Source organism: Saimiri boliviensis, chromosome 10, assembly GCF_048565385.1.
Source record: "Saimiri boliviensis isolate mSaiBol1 chromosome 10, mSaiBol1.pri, whole genome shotgun sequence".
Taxonomy (NCBI): Eukaryota; Metazoa; Chordata; class Mammalia; order Primates; family Cebidae; genus Saimiri; species Saimiri boliviensis.
Window position 1 is genome coordinate 63,104,127 of NC_133458.1, and position 20,669 is coordinate 63,124,795.

At 36.1% G+C, this 20,669-nt stretch overlaps 2 protein-coding genes across 4 annotated transcripts in view; one reads left to right on the forward strand and one right to left on the reverse strand.

The window, feature by feature from the left end:
• GRM3 (glutamate metabotropic receptor 3) overlaps window positions 1-20,669 on the forward strand; it is a 220,627-nt gene that overhangs the window by 21,231 nt on the left and 178,727 nt on the right. The window lies entirely within an intron of this gene.
• The window catches only part of ELAPOR2 (endosome-lysosome associated apoptosis and autophagy regulator family member 2), a 376,613-nt gene continuing 367,321 nt past the window's right edge, over window positions 11,378-20,669 (reverse strand). The window contains exon 29 of the transcript XR_012512086.1: window positions 11,378-20,558. The gene's annotated coding sequence lies outside the window, so the exon portion shown is untranslated. The remainder of the gene's footprint in view (window positions 20,559-20,669) is intronic.

A 20,669-nucleotide genomic window follows, 5' to 3' on the forward strand; every position in this document is an offset into this window, starting at 1 on the left:
TAATTCAACTTTAATCCCATGTGGATATTAATTAAAATATATCCATTAATCAAATGCTTACTACTTGTTTTTATGGAATTTTCCTTATAGATCCTGCTAGGCATAATATAGTCTTCTCTATAAACCATATGTTATACTTTTTCTGCTTATGAAGATTCTATGTGTGATCTGAAATTAAGAAAATAAGAATTTCATATAAATTATGTGTTATAAGGAAGCCAAATAATGCAGAAAATTTCCTGGCTTCTTTCATGCTGAACTGCTGTAGCTTTAATAACTTCTGCACTGCAGTGATTATGAAACTAAAGCATATTTTTAAATGTTAACTCAGAGTGTCAGACGTTTACTTATATTAGGCAAAATCTTTGGAAGAACAAGTTTTAGGACTACACAATAATGTGGGCTGTTAGACACATTTTCTGTCATACACATTTTGTGAATATTCTTACCCTCTAATCATTTTTGTCCAAATTATATTGTAATCTTAACTTTCTGAGAGTCATGAGTTAGAAATAAGATGCTAATCTTAATTACAGGAGCAAGTTGGAATGTATTTTAACAAAAGCATGAACTAATGAAAGTCAAATAATCCTTTAGAGGTTTTGAACTTCACTTAATAAGCAGAAGAATCTAGGATAAAATTTGGGGAATAACGCATTTTATAGAGGAAAAGAATGTTGTATCATGTATCACTACAGAAAATGACCTGATTAACTTCCTTTTTCTCAATATTAACTTCAGAAAATGGCTTACTCATAGAAGCAAATGGAATGATACTTCAAGAAACCATGTTGCTTTTTTTTTTTTTAAACAGCCCAAAACTTGACTTCATTAACAAAGCATCACCTTTTTCAGTACTAACACACTTAACCTTAAAGGTAAAATAGTCTTTTAGAATTAATATGCAAAATCAGGAATATGCTTATATTATTTGGCAACTAAAACTTGAGTGGAGTTATGCAAAGGATTTTATATTTAAAAGTAGATAGCCCTCTCTGGAAGTTACATGAAACAGAACTTGATCTTTTAAAGCCAGATGTTTTTGGTTATTGTTTATTTGTTTTCATTATTCAGATTCTCCAAATAGCTGTTTAAGTTTCAGAATCCTTTTTTCTAATGAATTGTAAGAACCAAACTAGCTCTTTTCTTTAATGAGAAAATTGGCTTGTTTATGAAGCACATCTTACTAAAAGGATAGATTGAGGCACTGATGAACTTAATGATATTTTGTTTGGGCAAATTAGGAAACTAATTCAGAGATGCAGCCCCCGTTGAGCATGCTCTTACCTATTCTCATGACTTCTGTTTATCCCATATGGATACCTGTTCCTGGCAAGTTATCCAGTTAGTGAATTTCTTGCCAAAATTTACATCAGATATTTTGTTGTATAACTTAACTACCCAGAATAAATCTTTGACGCTAAGGTTGTCATAGGCGACTATGAAATAATATAAGTAGGAACATTTATATAAAGCATATTTCTTTCTGGAAGTTTGATCTCATTTTCAAGCTCAGTACCTCTGACAGGAAGAAGGCAGCAGGAAGCAACTTATCAAATCAAAGACTTGTGGATCTTCTCTATTGCAAATGTCAAAATCCCTGAAAATTATTTTGTAAAATGACTGATGTTCTACATATACCGGGTAACTAACAATGCAGTACTTGCACATCTGACCTAAATAGTATGTTGCTTGACTGGCCCAGATTGTTACAGAATTAAGGGCATAGAATAGTGGATGATTCAATTAGGTCCCTGAAGCAGAGAGAGGGGAAATACCTGTGGTTTAAGATATATGATATTATTATATACTGATTGCTTTGCTTTTAGTTAAGAAATAGCAGGGTAACTCACAGTAAGAATCTCACTTTATCCTTTAGGATTTTATTTTAGCTCTGAATTTTTCTGATTTTATCAAGTAGAGGTAGGCTATTGGAATAAACACTAAGCAGAGCTTTTACTCATATTATCTCTCTATGTGACTAAGTTTTCAACATAGCCACAGCATCATATTCCAGCCACTCTTGGGAGGAGTGGAGGTTCACACTGCATTATTTTGCTCTCAGTATATTCCCTGGAGTGGGGATGGACAGCAGAGGTAAAACTGAGTATGCCCTAGCAATGGGCTACCAGTCATTTTTGTGCATTGGCCCCAATCTTTTCTATTAGTCACCTCTGCCCAGGCCCAACCTCCAGGAAATTTTGAAAAACCTTTTCCATTCCTCTAATGGTGTACTCTTGAGAAATACTGGCTGCTGCACAAAGGCACAAAATCCTGTAACACCCACTGGCATTTCTTTTGGGTTGCAAGCCAATACAATTACCTACCAAGCCTTCTAGTCACTTTCACCCAGTGAACAGAAGGCTCTTTAAGCAGACACTGGAGGGAGCCAAACCGTTGACTTGAAGGGAAATTTTGGGTAGCTAATCAAAGCTCTCTCCTGCTCTACTACCTACCCACTTCCACCCCTCCAGCTGTCTCCTGCAAGCCTGACCCTATTTGGTGGGAAACTTTTGTCCAGTTTATGGATACAAATTAAAAGTGATTTCATTAGATTCTTAAATCAGGTCTGCCTAATCTTGCTGTTGCTCTGTTTTTGTGTGTCTTCATGATTTCAACTGTCACCACGCTAGTAACCGTAGCATGTTATAATATACTGTTTCAGATGTTCTCCTTAGCCTGCTGTGCTTCTTTAGGATTCTTATGGTTTCCAAAGAACAGTTGAATTGTCAAAATATTTTTTTATTATTATTTAGGCCACCATTTATGAACAAATTTAGGTAATCAAGTCTATTCACATGAAAATGTACATACATTCACTCACTTGCAGGCTAAATAACTACTAAGGAAATAATTCTTCTTTCATTCACAGTGGCTTTAAAGTGGTTTAAATTAATTCTAACCATCCCCTTTTTCTACCCATTGGATTGATTTAACACCCTTTGATGGTGTTGTTTGGGCTTTTCTCTCACATGCTAATGAGGCATTCTCTTCAGCTACCACAACTTCATGTAATCCTTGGGCAATTCTCACACTTTCTAATGACCCCTTCTTTAGAGATCGGGAAACTTGGAGAGGAGAAGAGGGAAGTGAGTTGCTGCCTAATATACACTTACCCTGAAAATATATTCTGAAAATGGAATTGTAGCTGACTTCCCCTACCCTGGAAGAGTAACTGTACTGAGGAAGAGACTCATTCCCACCTGCCATGCACAGACTGTCTATTCAACCAAAAGCAAACTCTGTTGTTTTCCCAGCAACTTGACTGATCATCAGGTGGTGATTTTAGAAGCAGAAGGAAGTCTATCTTCTGGGAACCTTGCTTTATCCTTAGATTTCCCTTGAGCATGAAATTTACAAATGTCCAGAGAATAAGCTCCTTTTAGGGTTTGCTTTCTCATAACTCTGGGTGAAAAGCCTGGATTAAGATGGTCAAAAGGAGAAATAAAAGGAAAGTTCCTGTCTTACTATCTCAAGATAATAAGTATTTCTACATGGAGTCTTCTAAGACTCAAGACTGGCTGGTGACCATGTCTTCCTAAGCAACCTACAGAAAATAACTAGATGGAACCTGTAATCAAATCAAAGCCCAAGGTGAATGTGCTAAAACAGTGGTTCTCTACATTGGCTGCACATAACATTACATTTAAAAACTTTCCATGCCTACACCCCACCCCACTCCAACAAAATCAGAATTACTAGGGCTGGAGCTCTGTCATCAGTATTTTTCAAATCTTCTCACATGATTCCAGGAGATGGCCAATTGAGAAACACCACACTAAGAACTAGGGAAAGAGGTGTTAAAAACTCTGAAACACAAAGCCTCTGCTATCAAGAGTGCCTCTGCCCAGCAATGTCCATAATCATGTTTTTTTTCTGTGACAAGATTTTAGCCAGAATTAAGACTAGAAAATCTTAACATTTGTCTACTCGTCACAAAGTAATGTTTTTTGATGTCTTCTATCTCACGAGTAGATCATTTTAAGACTTAGCTGTGTACTCCTGTCTTGATTGTAGACATGAGCATTATTTCGTTTTCCAAAAGTGCAGCCATAGTTGGAAGCAACACTGAATGTGAAAATAATAACAGACATTTCTCAACAACTGTTTTATATATTTTGCTCCATTCCAAGTCATTCTCTTCTGTCTAAAAACATGTCCAATATTTTAATTGTATCAAAAAACCTTCCCAAGACTCCATCTTCCTTCAAATCACTGCTCTCTTCTTACCTTTGTGATTAAACTTAATGTAAGAACATAATATACTTAGTCTCTCAATGTAGGATCTCAACTTAGTCTCACAATCTGTTTACTCCTTCTCTCTCTGTAGTATCATTTCTGTTCCTACCACACTACTATTTTCCTAGTCCTAGATCAGCAACACATTCCAAATCTAGTGATCACCAAATCCAACAACTTCTCCTCACTTCTCAGACATTTGAAACATAGCTCTAAATATTTCAAACCTTCTTCTAAAGCACCCTCATTACCCTGGTTTGTTTTCTATCACTGTGTCATCTTTTCCTAATTCTGTTTCCTTAATGTAAGTATTTTACAATGTTCTTTTGTCAGCTCTCTTTTCTTTTGATACCAAGATATTTTAAACTAAGGCCTACAAAATTTTGTGCCTGTGTGTTTGCACATTTTTCTGGCAAGGAAATGCACAGCTTTCATCATATTCACAAAAGAGTTCATAACTCAGATAGGATAAAGAACTCATGATAAACTCAGTCAGAAACGTTCTCTGCTTCTATAACTACATCTATCAACATCTAAGCAGCTAACTGGTAGTGCTTTACCTCTAATCTTCTTCCCAAATTCCAAGTTTACATTTCCAAACACCTGTCAGGAAATTTCTTAGGTCTTTTAATGGACTCTCATTTTCTCATACATCCAGGAACATGACCTTGGAAAGCCAAAAGAATTTCTGCCTGCACATCTTGAGTCAGCAAATCCAACTGGTTCCATTTCCAAATGGCATCTTGAATCCACTCCTCTTCTTAATCCCCACATTTACCATCTTGCTTAGAACTTGATTTCCTCTTAACTGTTGTATTAGTAGAATCTCTAACTTGACTGATTTCCCTTTGTCTTTTTCATCTTAATCATGTTGTACACATCAATCAGATCCATCTTTCTTGGCTTCCACTCTAATTTTTTCCTCTGCTTAAAACCTTCATAGTCGCCAATTTATTATTCAGGCTTTTAAGCTCCTCACTGGGTGGCTCTAATTTACATTTTCATGTTCGGCTTCTAATTTCCTTATTCATTCTCTCTAAACTGTAAGCTGCACAACTCTCCATTCTCAGAAGATATACTGTATTTTCTTGACCTTTAGATGTGCATTGTATTACACCCAAGACAAGGTACACTCTCTCCCAACAATTCCTTCAAAAATCCTGCTTATCCTTGAAGGTTTATTTCAAATGTAGCTTTCATGAAATATGTTCAAACTACTAACTGAAATATGAAATACTTTATTTTGGAGACAGTCTTGCTCTGTCTCCCAGGCTGGAATGCAATGGCACGATCTCTGCTCACTACAACCTCCGCCTCCTGGGTTCAAGTGATTCTCTTGCCTCAGCCTTCCCGAGTAGCTGGGATTACAGGTGCCCACCGCTATACCCACCTAATTTTTATATTTTTAGTAGATATGCAGTTTCACCATGTTAGTCAGGCTGGTCTTGAAATTCTGACCTCAAGTGATCTGCCTGCCTCGGCCTCCCAAAGTGCTGGGATTGCAGGCATGAGCCACTGCGCCTAGCCATCCTTTTATTTCTTGACCAAAAAGAAATTCTAAAACCTACTCATTTTTTAAAACTCAAATCTAATGTCACCTAATCCAAGATACGTTTTTTGTTTCCCCAATTTTATAGATGTAGCCTTCCATACATTTCTGCAACCATTTTAAGAGCACCTACTCACCTCAGTGTATGGGAAATATGTATTTTCATCTATGACTCTAATATGGCTTGGATGTTTGTCCCTTCTGTCACATTTTTAATATTCAAGGGTAAATAACTATTCTTTCATTTCTTATGCCCTGAAGTTAGCACAGTATCTAGCCCATAGTAAAAGCACAACATCACATGTCTCTCAATGATTTTATTTACCAAATTCTGTGACCATATTTTGTTTCCAATAAAATGCATATGTATTCCCAACAAGCAACTCATGAGTAGGCTCTATCTTACTCACCCCATGTCTATTAATATCTACTGGAATGAATTATTTAAAGTTATCTGAGAAAATTTAGGGCAGGCGTCCCCAAACTTTTTACACAGGGGGCCAGTTCACTGTCCCTCAGACCGTTGGAGGGCCACCACATACTGTGCTCCTCTCACTGACCACCAATGAAAGAGGTGCCCCTTCCTCAAGTGCGGCGGTGGTGGGGGGCGGCGGATAAATGGCCTCAGGGGGCCGCATGCGGCTGGCGGGCTGTAGTTTGGGGATGCCTGGTTTAGGGTGTGTCAACATTGGGAATTGCTTTAATCTAGAGGTCTGACTACAACCTCCAGTTCTTTTGATTATCTCACTTTCTGGTTCCGATGTCAAGTGCTCATCAACTGGACATTCCAACCCTTGATTCAGTTCTCTCAGATGATTAGTCCTGCTTTGACACTTCATTTGAATCTTTGCTCAATATAAATTCTATCCTTAATTATTTGAACCATTCTTCTACTGGAATACTTAATTTCCCAGTCTCCTTGTCCATTCACTGACCTTAACATTCAAAAGGTCCACTGGACATTCAGTCAATGTAGCACTACTGGAAACCAATCACCCACAAAAAAAAGCCACATTTTTCTTTATTAAACAGGTTCAACTGAAAAGAAACAAACTATAATTTTCCTGTTGCTGCCATACTTCTGGGGGTTTTATTTTTATTGCTGCTTCCACTGTTTTGTTTTTTTCTACTCCTGGATAAAAACTCAGCCAGGTCACATAAATTAATCAATCTTGGGTCATAAAAAGTCTACTCCATTCTAAATAGTATCCAGTCTAGTCTAGTGTGAAATCAGGCAAATATAAAGGTTTTTCTGTTTTGTTTTGTTTTGGTTTTGTTTTGTTTTGTTTTGTTTTTCCCTAGCTCAGAACTATTGACTCTTAGGAGGCCTGTAATGGAGAAGGGATTAAAACTAGTATTTTTTTCTTTTCCTACTTTGCCTTCTCCCCTATTCCATAGATACTGCCTTGGCCCTTCCACAGTTGGGGTAAGGTAGGGAATATTGAGAAAGGAAATAAATGGGCAATAAAAGTCTATCTTGACAGGCACAGCTGTGACCTTCCATCACTTCCTTCTATACATAATATGTATCCAAAGGTGGCCTATGGAGCATGTTTACATTGTCTGCTTGCCTAGCTTTCCCTCTCTTTGCAATAAGGACATGTATAGCTTTCTAGACATAGTAGTGCCTTTCCTCCAGATGCCACCTTATCTCAAGTGATTTCCTAGGATGTTTTTTTTTGGTTTTTTTGTTTTGTTTTGTTTTTTTTGTTTTTTCGTTTTTTCAGAAGACCATGGCTGGCTCCCCTGTGGGGAAACACATCCAATGTGTGGGAAACACACCTTTACCTCCCAGTGATAGATGCAACTAGCTCCCAAAGCATCCTATTGCCTTATTGTTCTGCCAGCTCCAGCCAGACCCTTAGCTTTTAACCATGTCCCCTAGACTTTAGAAGACTCATGCCAAGCTTTCCAGAGAGTTTTCACAAATGCTTTTCTCTGACTTAGATAAAAATGCACAAAAGCATCCACTCCCCTCTCTATGGTTGTGCAGAGCGTGGTGAATATATAGAAAAACAAAAACAATTGCTCTCCAACAGACTGCCTCTTATTCAGTGTCTTTTAGATCAATATTGACTCTTCTCTATACCCAAAAAAGGTGATAAACTAAGGGTTGCAAAACAAATCTCACAGTCTTTCAGTATGTCTTGCATAGATAAGCTGTTCTCTATGGGATTGTTACCAGGTTTAGGGCTCCAGGCAATCTGAAACAGAAAGATTCCCCAAGTGTATGTATCGTATTTCCATACTGGTATCACTTACATCAAAGGCATGACTGAGCACTCAGCACAATCCATCCATTCCCTTATTGTCCTCGCTTACTTTATCTCTCATTCTCCCCTTATAGCCAAAGCCTTTCCTCTCTACTCAACTGGCATCATCCTTACTTGTGGGGGAAGTAAGTGTAGCAAGCGATCTCTCCTCCTATTACTTCAACTGGAAAACTAGAACTATCAAGAATGATTCCTCTCAATTATCCAAACATCTATCCACTTCAAAACTCACTAGAACACCCATTCTTTCCTCCCCTCGGTAACACCCATTCTTTTCTTCCCACCAGTATCAGAGAATGCAGTTTTCTATCTCAGGACCAAAACCAAGCCTTCTATCTACATTTTCAAGTTTCTCTCACTACCTCTCTGGTTTCCTTTATATCTTCCTGGAATATCCTGTTTATGCCATCTGCTGCCAAGTTGCTTCCTCACCTGGACATCTCAGACAATTCAAACTGGATGTCCCAAACTGAATCCATTCTGTCTCCAAATATGCTCCTCCTCAGTGTGTCAGCACCACCCTCACCCCTGGTTGCCCAAACAAGAAACATGGGAATCAATACTGACTCCTTCCTCTATTTCCATATTTAATCATTCTCTAAGTCCAAAAAATTTTTGACTCCGACTATTTTTATATCTTTTGCCTCCTACCCACATATACCTGCCCTAAACTAGACCGTCACAACTTCTAAACTAGTCAACTATAGCAAGCTCCTAACTTACCTGCCTGCACTAAAGTCCTGTTCCCATCTAAAACCAGTATGTTGATTACCTACTGTTGTCTAACACATTGCACCAAAATGTAGCCATTTAAAACAAGCATTTATTATTCTTTCTCATAGTTTCTGATGGTCAGCAATCCAGGCATAGCTTAGCTGGGTGATACTGGCTCAGCTCTCTCCAGAAATTGCAGTCCAGCTGTTGGCTTGCTCTGATGTCATTTGGAGGCTTGACTAGGACCAAAAGATCCACCCTCATGTGGTTGATGTTTACCACATGTGGTTGTTGGTAGATGGCCTCCATTCTGTCCACATGGGCCTCTCTACAAGTCTTTCTGAGGGTCCTTACATAGCACCTGTCTCTCCCAGAGCCAGCAGTCCAAGAAAAAGAGAAGAAAGAGGAAGCCACATGACTTCTATGATCTAGTTTCTGAAGTTATACACCATCACTTCATTTTATTCTCTTTGTTAAAAGTGAGTCATTAGCCCACATTCAAGGGGAGGGCAATTAGGCTCTACCTTCTAAGAGAAGGAGTATCAAAGAACTTGCAAATAGATTAAAATCACCACAGGCACTACAATCCTTTACAACTTTCAGAAAAAAATCTATTAAAGCTGCAAATCTATGAACGTCATCTCATTTAATAAACACCTAAAAGATGTCTCCCATTATCCACAGCTATAGTCAAAGTTTCTTTGCATAGCTTACAAGATTCAGTAATCTGATCCCTTGTAATCTGATCACAACTTTAGGTCCTCATCAGTCCTTATTCATATATGATTTTCTAAAATGCTAAATTGCTAATTATTCACTATATATTACTGTTTCTTGACCCCAAGATTTTTCTCAGACCTACACTTTCTGCATAGAATTCCTTGCTCTCTGAGTGGCTATTATATTCATCTATTAAATCCCAATGCATTTATCACTTTTGCTTAACAAGATTTCTCAGAAATATGACTCCTACCCCTAGGCCAAGGACTCATCTTTTCCTCGCTTCCTAATATATCTTTACAATAAGTTTTCTACTGTGTATTTTCTTTATTTTCTATTGTGCATTTCTCTTTATACAAATAGGCTATAAGCTCACTGAGGGAAACATATTATTCACTTTGTTTCCTTATATAAGTTAGTATAAAACTAGTTGCTATAATAGACAGTGCCCCAAATCAAATTTTTTCTACATTTTGATTACATATTTTATGTTTAAGGCTTCTTGGAGAACTACTAGTATAATTAAGGTGGTCTAAGAATTGCCAAATGCACTTTAGTTCCTTCTGGAAAGATACCACCATTTTCGAGTAGGATTTATAGACCCAGGACATCCTTCATAGCAGGTCAGAAAGGATATGCCGTGCTTAGCTGTAAGTCTTTAAGGAAAACACCACATCCTGCTTTCAAAGTATTCTGTGTCTCTTTTAGTTGGAAGTTTCAAGACAGCCAGAAATTAAAACTCAAGCAACCCTAGCCTGAAAACCAGCAAACAAAATCCAAGTATGGACAGAGTTAATAACCTACCAGTTGTCTTTAAAAAGTAACACTAACACAGAGAATAAAGCTCCCAGTTCTATAGCCAGATCTGGACCTAACATGTTCTTGGCAAGCTTGCAAATAGGGTTAGGAATGAAGGTGAACTACTGAAATCAATGCTCTGAAACCATTATCCTAAAGAATTATACTTCAAGTAGCATCCTGATGTGATTGATCTCTAGTCAAGTTTGCCTTCTCCATTTTCTAGGCAAAGTCTTAAATCCAAAGTAAAAATGAAGAAACCAAAATTATTCTTGCTAAAAGAAGCATTGCATGTATTTTAAAATTTTCCATAGATTCAAATGTCTCAGAATTTTTTTCCCTGAAATATGTTCAAGAAATAAAAATACTAAAAATAATTCACAGTGTAGACTTTTTAAAGTGAGATTTAAGTTCTCAATAATTTAAAAACTATCTTTATTCTGTTAATTCTTTCAGCAATGGGAAAGATGTGAGAGTAGGTGGCAAGAAACCTAAGCAATAACAATAAAGAAAGAAAGAAATACCAAAAGAAGGAAATGATTGTGCTCGTCAGCGTATTGTCCCATTAGGGGAAAAAACAAAAACAAAAATACTCTTAAGCCTTAGGCTTTTTTTTCCCTTAAGCTAAAGCTCTTAGCAGAAGCTACATGAATTTCATCAATATGTTTATATAATTCCAAGCCAAGAAATTCTATAAAGATTACCAAAGTATTTGATGTAGCTTCTGGCAAGGGATGAAGTACATCTCACAAGAACCTAGAGAAAAATATCTGTGAGAAGAGTTGCTGATCTGATCAAGAAGATTTTGGATTAAAATTGGAAGAAGACAAAAATATCTCAATATAAGTATAAGACTGAATACCATGAAAACCAATACATATACTAACAAAAAATAAATAAATAACAAGAGGAAATACCAAGTAATTATCTGTAGAAAAGCAGCAGGATATGGGGACTGTGAAAAATACATTCTCAAATTAATATACAAAAGACAGAATAAATCTAACAGATATAATAAATTGTATTTTAAGACAGATATAATCTCATAAGTATATTCTAATTTTAATGGCATAATCAGTGACTAAAATATGTAAAATTTATGTTAAAAAATTAAACTGGGCCTGATATGTGCCTCTCTTTTAAGAAGATGCAAATAATCACTAAAAATCATAAACATAACTACAGCCGATTTATTTGGTGGGAGAGTAGCAAAATTTGGGAGGGTGAGCATAAAAGAAAAGAAGCAGAAATACCGTAGGAAGTTGGGCGATAATGTAGGCCATATATGTAGATGAAGTATATGAATAAAACTTTTCCAACAGACGTTTAAACAGAGGTAGGGTAAAGTAATAGTATTTAACCATCTTTTCATCTGCTATTATAGAAACTTCTTTTGGCTAAATTAGAGGATTTAATACAGTCATGCTTTGATTTCGGTTATTCTTACTCTTTCTCCAGTTTAGTCCTTTATAACAGTAGGTACTAAGACCTTAAATCTGCATTCTAAGCCTCATATAGTTTTTTAAGCCAATCTAATTGAGACACATCATGTATATTAAATACAAACCCACCAGTAGCCCAAAGTCCAATGTTGATATAACTGGTTGGAGCCCTAGGCATCTCCCTGCATTATTCTCCCTGAGTCTTTCTTCACCGGTCCATTCTGCATTTATTCATTTATATGACCTGACTTCCACTTAATTTCCATTTATTACTAAAGGCCCTAATTAGAACAAGATTCCTAGCTTAAACGCTAATCCACTTGGCACCTTTTAAAAAATGTCTCTTACAAGAAGTAATTCCAGAACTCTAGATTTCCTATTGCCAGTTGATGCCCTGCCTAAGTCTAATAAGCTAATCAGAACCACACTACTCTCCTTAACATCATCTTCTGGAGACCCTGTTCCCATCATCTCACTAAATCATGTTTTCTACTTCCAGATTTCTTTTTGACCTGCTGACCTTCTGCTGAAGTCAAGCATATTTTGTCACCAAATCTGTAGAAGACATATCACTGTGCTATTAATTTGTTCTTTTAGTAACCCACAGAAAAGTATCATTTATCATAAAAGAAAATTAAGATATCATAAAAGAAAATTAAGATCTTTATGAATTCTAAAACTTTATTATTTTCAATTTTCAGTCTGGCTAAGAAGGAAGAACTTACGAAACTGATATTTGTCTTGGGAAAAGGTAAATATGCTCACCTATCCAGATAAATATAAACTAGCAAAGATTTCTAAAAGCTCAAAAAATAGGAAGCAGACTTTTTTTTAAATGGAATAAACACAGCCCACAAACAATGAGAAACTAAGATTAAAATATGGCTAATGATCATAAGAGAAAGAATAATTAAATAAATTATTGGAGCTGGTTAGGGAACCATCTGATAAGGAGATTTGAAGCATAGGACTATTCAACACAATTTTACTTATAACAGCAAAAAAATTAGAAGAACCTACATTTCCCAAAAAGGAAATTAGTAAATAAATTGAAATGTAATAAAATATTTTGAAATAATGAAAATTTTGTTGTATAAAAATAGTGCATGTCATGGGAAAATATCTTACAAAGTAAAACTTCTGGATAGAAATATGAATACTGTTCTAACTTTAAAAATATACCTGCATAAATATGAAGTATATTAGACTATGAATAGTTATTTCTAAGTGATAGAATTAATTTTTTATTTTTACACTCTGATCTCTGGCCTTCAAATTTTCTTTAGTAAATATATCTTTTATAAACAGAAAAAAAAAATTAGAAGTCACCTACAAAAGACAGACAAAGGAGCACACAACTATGACTGTGAGAACTGCAGAAGAAAGAACTCAGGATTATGAGTAATGCTAAGAAAGATGAAAATAATTTTTAAAGTTACATTTAACACAAGAAGAAAGGAATGGGCTAACCCCCATTCCTCCAAGTAGGAAAAAGTCATGTTAACACTGCCTCTCTTTTTCTGTCAAAGCAAATCATCACATTGGAAGTAGAATACATGGCTGAGGGTGATTCTAGGGTGTTTAAAAGTATCATAAAGGAGCACATAATTAGGTTAAATGAATTTATGTCGCTAAGCCCAAGGGATTTATATGCCAGTGTCTGGAAGGAATATACAGATAATAATCATGGCATTTCAAACATGATATCTGAAAATCATAGCAATTAGGAGAGGTAAGACACATGGACAAATACCTATACACTTTTCCCACAGGACATAGAGATGTGTTAGTAAAACTAGAATGCACTGTTCTCAACACTACTTCAAGAATAGTGTATTAAGGAAATTTTGACTGCTTAGAAGGTAATATGGAGCTCTTGAGTCACCATATTTGCAGCGTAAGGCATTTCAGCTTTTGTGATAAGGTAAGTAGTTAGATCAATATTTTTTCCAAGGTGAAAAGGCTATGGTACATGGTTTTTAAGCTTCTAATTCTGAAATTTTGTGGTAAGCAAAGGTTTTTGTGATTTCACATAGCTTTTGGAAAAATATTATCACTGTGGGCAAGATGGACTGTGACTGCTGAATAATAGGTTAGAAATACAGATTAATAGCTAGGTAAATGGTCTATATCATATTGATTAATATGTCATGTAAGCCTTGATTCATCTTTCTCTCTGCAGTGATTTGCCATGGAGTTGTAATCTCTGGTCTGACCATCTTATTAGTGATCAGAATAATGAATACATAGGTGACAGGCATATCATATCTGTAGAAGAAAAGATTTAAATAAATGAATTTGGATTATAAAAGATTTTGATAAGTTGTTACATGATTAACTAAATATACATGCACAAATATATTCTGATTAAATGTGAAGAACTACACTTTTAAAAGGAATGTTTGAAAAATAGAGGATGAAGAAGCCACCTTGTTAGCATTTCCCATGGGGGGAAAAAGACTTATTAATTTTCATTATCTATTAGTTCAACATAGCTAAAATCATGCTAGGTGATCACACTGAGTTATTCAGAGGAATTGAGGATAAAGTAGAATTAGCTACTTAGCCTAATCCTGCTACACTCACATGGGCAAATAAAATTAAATATAGCAAAAGAGCCAATATTTTGAAAAGGAAGAGCTATCTCTTTATTATGTACCTCAGCCCAGGAAGAAAATAGGAGTAATTTCATTGGCCTCTGCTGCCCAACCCCCATTCCTATCCTTACTCTTCCTTGCTCCCTGACTTATCCCCCCATCATCTCCATCAAAAACGGAGTCTTTTCCCTGGGTCCTCTTTACCCACAGCCCATACTTTATTGGGTCATTACTCCCAAAACCTGCCCGGGAAGGTTAGTTACCTAAAAATAGGAATCAAAGCATTTCAGTGGCTAGATCAGGATACCCAGTACAGACAAATTTATCTCTAATTTGTTCACTCACAGCCATGCATTTAAATAAAAATACATCCAACATGACCTTTGTTTTCTTTCCTGTTATCAACAAAATAAGACAAGCACAATATTCTTTAGGAAATTCTCTATATTCCAACTGGGAAAATAAATCAAAATATAACCTTGGCCTTCACTAACTGAAATCAAGAGTGCAGAACAAGGAACGCAGCGGGTCGTCCAACTGTCATCGGCAGTGCCCCATTGCTTTGCTAGAGTGCGCTGAGAAATTCAGCCTGTCACATTGCAAATGAAGTTCTAGAAATGAGCAATCAAGATAAAGCACATGGGAACCACAAAGCAGGAGGATTACTGAGGGACCATTGGTATTTTGAAAGAAAATACTTATGAGGACTACTTACATTGGAATGACATTTTAAGACTCTCATCATGTCTATTTATTTGTTATTGGTTTTAGTCACAGTATTTCCTAAAGTGTTAATTTGTGTTAAAGAACAAAACTTATGGGAAAGATGTGAAGAACACTTTAAGAAAATACGCATACTTAATAAAACTCAAATTTCTAAGATTTTGTCTTGCAGACAGTGAGACAACCAACAGGACTACCTCTATCTTCCTCAGGTTCACCTTACCCTCAAAGTTCTTTACCATCAGTTGCCAGCTGTTTCTACTATGCAAGTGTTGGGTTTTCTCTTACCATTTTAACACATCTCACTTTAATGTGTAATATTGGACAAAATATTTTGTTCTTAGTACCCCGTATCATAATTTAGACAAATTAAAACTTTCAATAAGCTTTTATTAAATACTAAATGATTGCAAGGAAGAATGACCCCAGGCAGTGTAAGAACTATGTAAATAAGAAGCCCAAGGTTCAGGGCTCACATAGCTGACCTATCCTCAGAGCTCCCAGCCCCTTCCCATCTCACATGCTCTCAAATATTAGCTACACTTTAGCCACCAAGGACAATTTCATAGGTACCTCTTTTTGACCCCTCACAAGTCCTCAATCCTGGTCTTCCCATATGTAATGTGCCATTCCCCTTGGCTGTCCAAATCAAGAGAAAGTAAGTTCATTCTCCTCCTCAACTAGAATCTCTCTTCCTACTCCCTGGCCCAATTCACAATATGGTTCAATGGTCAACTGCACCTTAAAGCAGCACAATCATCACAGCATTTCCATAGCAGGATTAACAACACACCCACACGGTAAACAGGATGATTTTTCTTCTCACAATATTTTCAAACACACGATGAGAATGTCTACTATCACTCCTTTTATTTAAACTTGTGCTTTAAGTCCTGGCCAGCACAATGGAAAAGGAAAAGAAATAGGAAAAAAAAAAAAAGTTTTCAAACAATTAGAGCTGTTAAAAAACTCTTGTAATTACATCAACGAAGTTTTTCAGCATAAGTGATGAAACCCAAAATTCAGTGTCTCAGGGGGATCTCCACGCTGGCCAATGGGGTTGGGCCAACTAGGTTAATTTTAATATGCCACCAGTTTCTAAGATTAAAACATACTATATCTCATTCACATTTTCTTTTTTCTCTGTTTTCTATAACATGTCACATTAATGGAATTAAATAGAAAGAATATGATATTACTGTGTCCTAGCATTAATAAGGAATGAATATGCTCTTTTCTTCAATGTATCTACATTATTCATCAATGGCTCTGTTTTTCATTTGGCAAAGACTTTGGTGGCTGGGGGGTGAGGCAGGGTGTAGAATTCATGCCAACAGCAGCTGGCAATCATGAGCCGATGGAGCAACTATGCCTGAGGAAATAGCATAATGTCTTTGGTATATATTTGAATGCTGAGGTAACATCTCACATATGGGATTTCCTGATTTGAATCCTATCATCCTTGATCTCTTTATACTCTTACATTTCATCTTCATGATTTCAACAAGCACAGACACACTGACAAAGACGAACTAATTGTGGAACTAATCTTGCATTTCAAAGAAATACTAATGCATTTAAAAGCATAAACTCAGGTTGTATTCCTGAGGAAAAATGTTCTTGTGATATGTGGATGGTACGTAATATTCACTACACTGTGTCAGAATTGAAGATTCACAGGTACTTACAAAGCAAGTCTTACAGATCAATTACATTGCCTAAAGTCTATACCCTAACCTTTTAGCAGTTAATTGATTGATTCTAACCTGGGATTCCACTGTTTTTGAAAGAAAAACAAGTCCAGAAGTTTTTAAATAATCACATGGAGAGGTTAAACAATTCTTATCCTTTAACAGTGCATTTGCAAAGCAGAAAGAGAGTAACACCAACAGATTAAATAGACAGACACACAGACATATTTATACAAGTTTTTCAGAGTACAACCTGGTTGATTATTGGCATAATTTTTCTTTCACAAGGATCATAATTATGTAAAATGAAAAACGTCAATAGAGCAGTATTTGATATTTTTTAAATTTCAGAAAATATAGTATGTCATAACTGTATGCCTATATTAACATTTGCATTTTATGTGACTGCCATTGCAATACTAAAAATCCAGTTTGTAGAACTTTAAGTCTATATACCCAATAAGAAAAGTAATAACCACTAGATGCATGTTAGAACATACTTAAGATAAATTCTGCTTATTTATTATCACTGGTTTTACATTATGTTTTGGTTTATACTTGTATTATTTTTTGTTTGAGGATAATTCTGGAAGAGCAGTGATGAAAATTAAGAAATAAAAGGTGTATTGCCATGAAGTAGAAAGTCATGCAGCACGCCCCAAAACTTACCAATTTCAATTTTGACATTAAGAGAAGTGAATTATTTTTTCTCAGCCTTCTTTTTAGTTACTCTTCAAGCATTTTTTTCTATTCATTCAGAAACTACTTATTGAGCTCTTCAATGTGCCAGAGAATGAGCTAGTCAGTATGGTTCAGAGGTAGAAAGCAAGATTTCTTTTTTCAGAATATTCATATAAGAGTAAATATGCCAAGGAACAGAAAAGCACAATTCAATATGGACAAGACATTGGTTTGAAGCAAAGACAAGCAAGAGATAAAGTGGAGAAAAAGAGACTGTCCACAGTTGTCATGCTGAGGGGCTTAACTGAATAAGAATTAAGAGCCAAGATAGTAAAGAGAGGGCATTTTCAAATTTGAAATTAATAAATCATTCTGGACTGCAGTTTGAAAAAAATGGGATCACAAGGGAGCAAGCCTGAAGTCAAGGAGACTCTGAGGTGATCTAGATGAGACATGGTATCGTCTGAACTCAAACAACAGCCGTGAAAATTTATGGAAGCAAAGAGATAGAAGAACTATCTCTTCAACCATGATAGAACTTCATGACTGAATAGATGTAGGTGAGCAAGGAGAGGAGAAGAGGAAGGAGTTAAGTGATCTTGGTGTCTGGATGGTCTTGCCCTTAACATTAACTGAAACAGAACGTGTAGGAAGAGCTGGAAGTCTGGAGAAGGAGAAATAACAAGTTCAGTTTGAGACATGCACATCAGAGTGCCTGTGTGCCACACAGATGGAGGTATGTTGTACACACCAATTCAGAGCTCAGAAGAATCTATTGGTTGAGGAGGCATCAGCATGTGGACCATCACTGAAGTTATGAGAGTTCATGAAATCCTTCAACAGGTGCTATGTGAGAAGCAGGTAACAGGAGATTGAACCCCGATGACTTCACTTTCTTGCCTAAGGGAGCCTACAGAGTGTCCAGAGAGATTGAAAGTAGCCAGGGTAGCATATCACTGACACCAAGGGAGAGCAGATCTTGAAGAGCCCCTGCTATGTCACAGGCACCATGCCAGACATGGTAGGGACCCACTAAGGAATTCATCTCTGCCTTGAAGGAGGTCTTAGACAAAGCACATGCATATTTAATCACAATATGAACTGGGAAGTGCCAGGTGCCTTTAATAAAAGGTTTAAGTAAGAGTAGGGAACAGCCATGTCCATTTCCAGCACAGAAGTGATACCACAGTGACTATTATATGACACATGATCATGGTGTATAGTTTACATGGTATTCTGCAGATCATAAATGACCACTTTCTGAGAACAGTTTCTTAATTATCACAGCAGAAAGTAATTTCTCCCTCATTTGAAACTCTAAATATTGTATCTCAATCAAGATATGTAATGCATTCCTTTTACCATTAGATTTATATTTGCTAGGGGTTTTATCCCTCTAGAAGATTATAAAGCTCTTTGTGGTCTGAAACTGTGTCTTACCCTCTGGCAACTGCCACTCCCTCCCCCAGGTCTTAGACCCATACACTGCAACGTTATAGCCTTTCTTAGTTTTTAGCTCAAAGTCCTTCTCAGCCCTTGCACAGCCTTTATCTCCCATAATGCACAAATTATGAATGCCCACTAGGCCACAGTTTACTCAACCGAAAATAGGAGTAATAATACATTCCATGGAGGGTTGTTGCATTAAATTTGATAATGTTTATAAATCTACCTAGTACATTATTTGGCCCATGGTAAATATTCAATGATGATTAATTTTTTTCAATGCACAACGTAGTAAATAAATGTCTGCAGGATAAACGATTTAGTGAATGATCAGATGACAACCAGTCTATGTTTCTAATCAGTTTTCAAACTTAATTTTTGAAACTTTCACAACCTATATAACTAGTATTCTTCCATATCTATAATTTCCCTCTTTTCCCTCAAAACTTAAAATTCTAAGAAAATGTGTCTTCCATTATCCCTCTTGCTCTTTAGCAGGATCTGAAGAATATATTGTAAAGTGAACTTACCAAAATTTCTAACTAGTGTTAAAATCGAAAATATGGTAACAGTGCTTCATCTAATCACAGAATCAAGGAATAATGACATCCTATTCTTAAAGAATTCAGGTTAAGATTTCACTGAATATTAGACAAAGGGACTGACAGCCAGATTTAAGATTTCATCTCTGCCACTTTCCAGCTTTGTGACCACAGGCAATTTGTTAGCCCTTCCTGTGCCTCAGTTGTCTCATGTGTTAAATGTGGATAACAAGATGACCTCTATCAGAGAGATGGTATGAGGCTGAATTGTGTAAATTATTTCCAGTAACTAAGAAAAAGGAAGCATGCTTCTAAGTTGATATGATGTGGTACTGATAAGAGTGTATATCTTGTATATTTAAAGTGGAGAGTTCTATAAATGTTAATTACATTTATTTGTTCCAGATCTGAGTTCAAGTCCTGAATATCGTTGTTAATTTTCTGTCTCATTGATCTGTCTAATATTAATGTTGAAGTCTCCCACTATTATTATGTGAGAGTCTAAGTCTCTTTGGTTGGCTCCTTGTTTGCTATTCTCTTCCCTCATTTTCTTTCATGTCTCCATTATTAAGGACAATTATAGGCATACCCATATTTAGACTGCATTCTAGCCCGGGCAATAAAGCAATACCCCCATCCTCTCTCCTTCTTCCTCTTTCTCTTTCTTCCTCTTCTTTATTCTTTAAAAAAAAAAAAAAAAAACAGATAGACAATCCCATAGTGAGTTTCTCAGTTCTCTGCAAGGAGTCGGGAGTCTTGAGTCATAGAAGCCTGACAGGGCCGATTCTGTAAGTCCCAGGGTGAGAAAGAGGTCAGTGATTTCTCTAGTTCTCAGGGGGATCCCCCCAAAATGGGGAAACAGACATTGCATGCAACCAGAAGAAAAAGAAAGGGTTTAGGAAAGGGGATGGAAACAGAAGAGGAAAATAAATAAATAAATAAATAAAATTTAAAAAAATTAAAAAAAAAGAAAAAGGAAGCATGCTATCCATGTCATACTAACATGTTATGTTTATTCAGACCGTTACTTTTGTTTTCTTATAGATTCAAAATTGTTGCTAGGTTCAATTTTCAATTTATCATTATTTAAAATGTCTCAGTTTCCTCATATTTGCAACATGTCTTCCAGCCTCAATTAATGAACTGCAAAAAATAAAACGGAAAATAGTTAAAGATGTATTGAATTATCTGAAGGTTTTCACGTACCAATTAAAGCAGCAAAGACAGTTGGTATGGCATACATTGTTTCCTTAA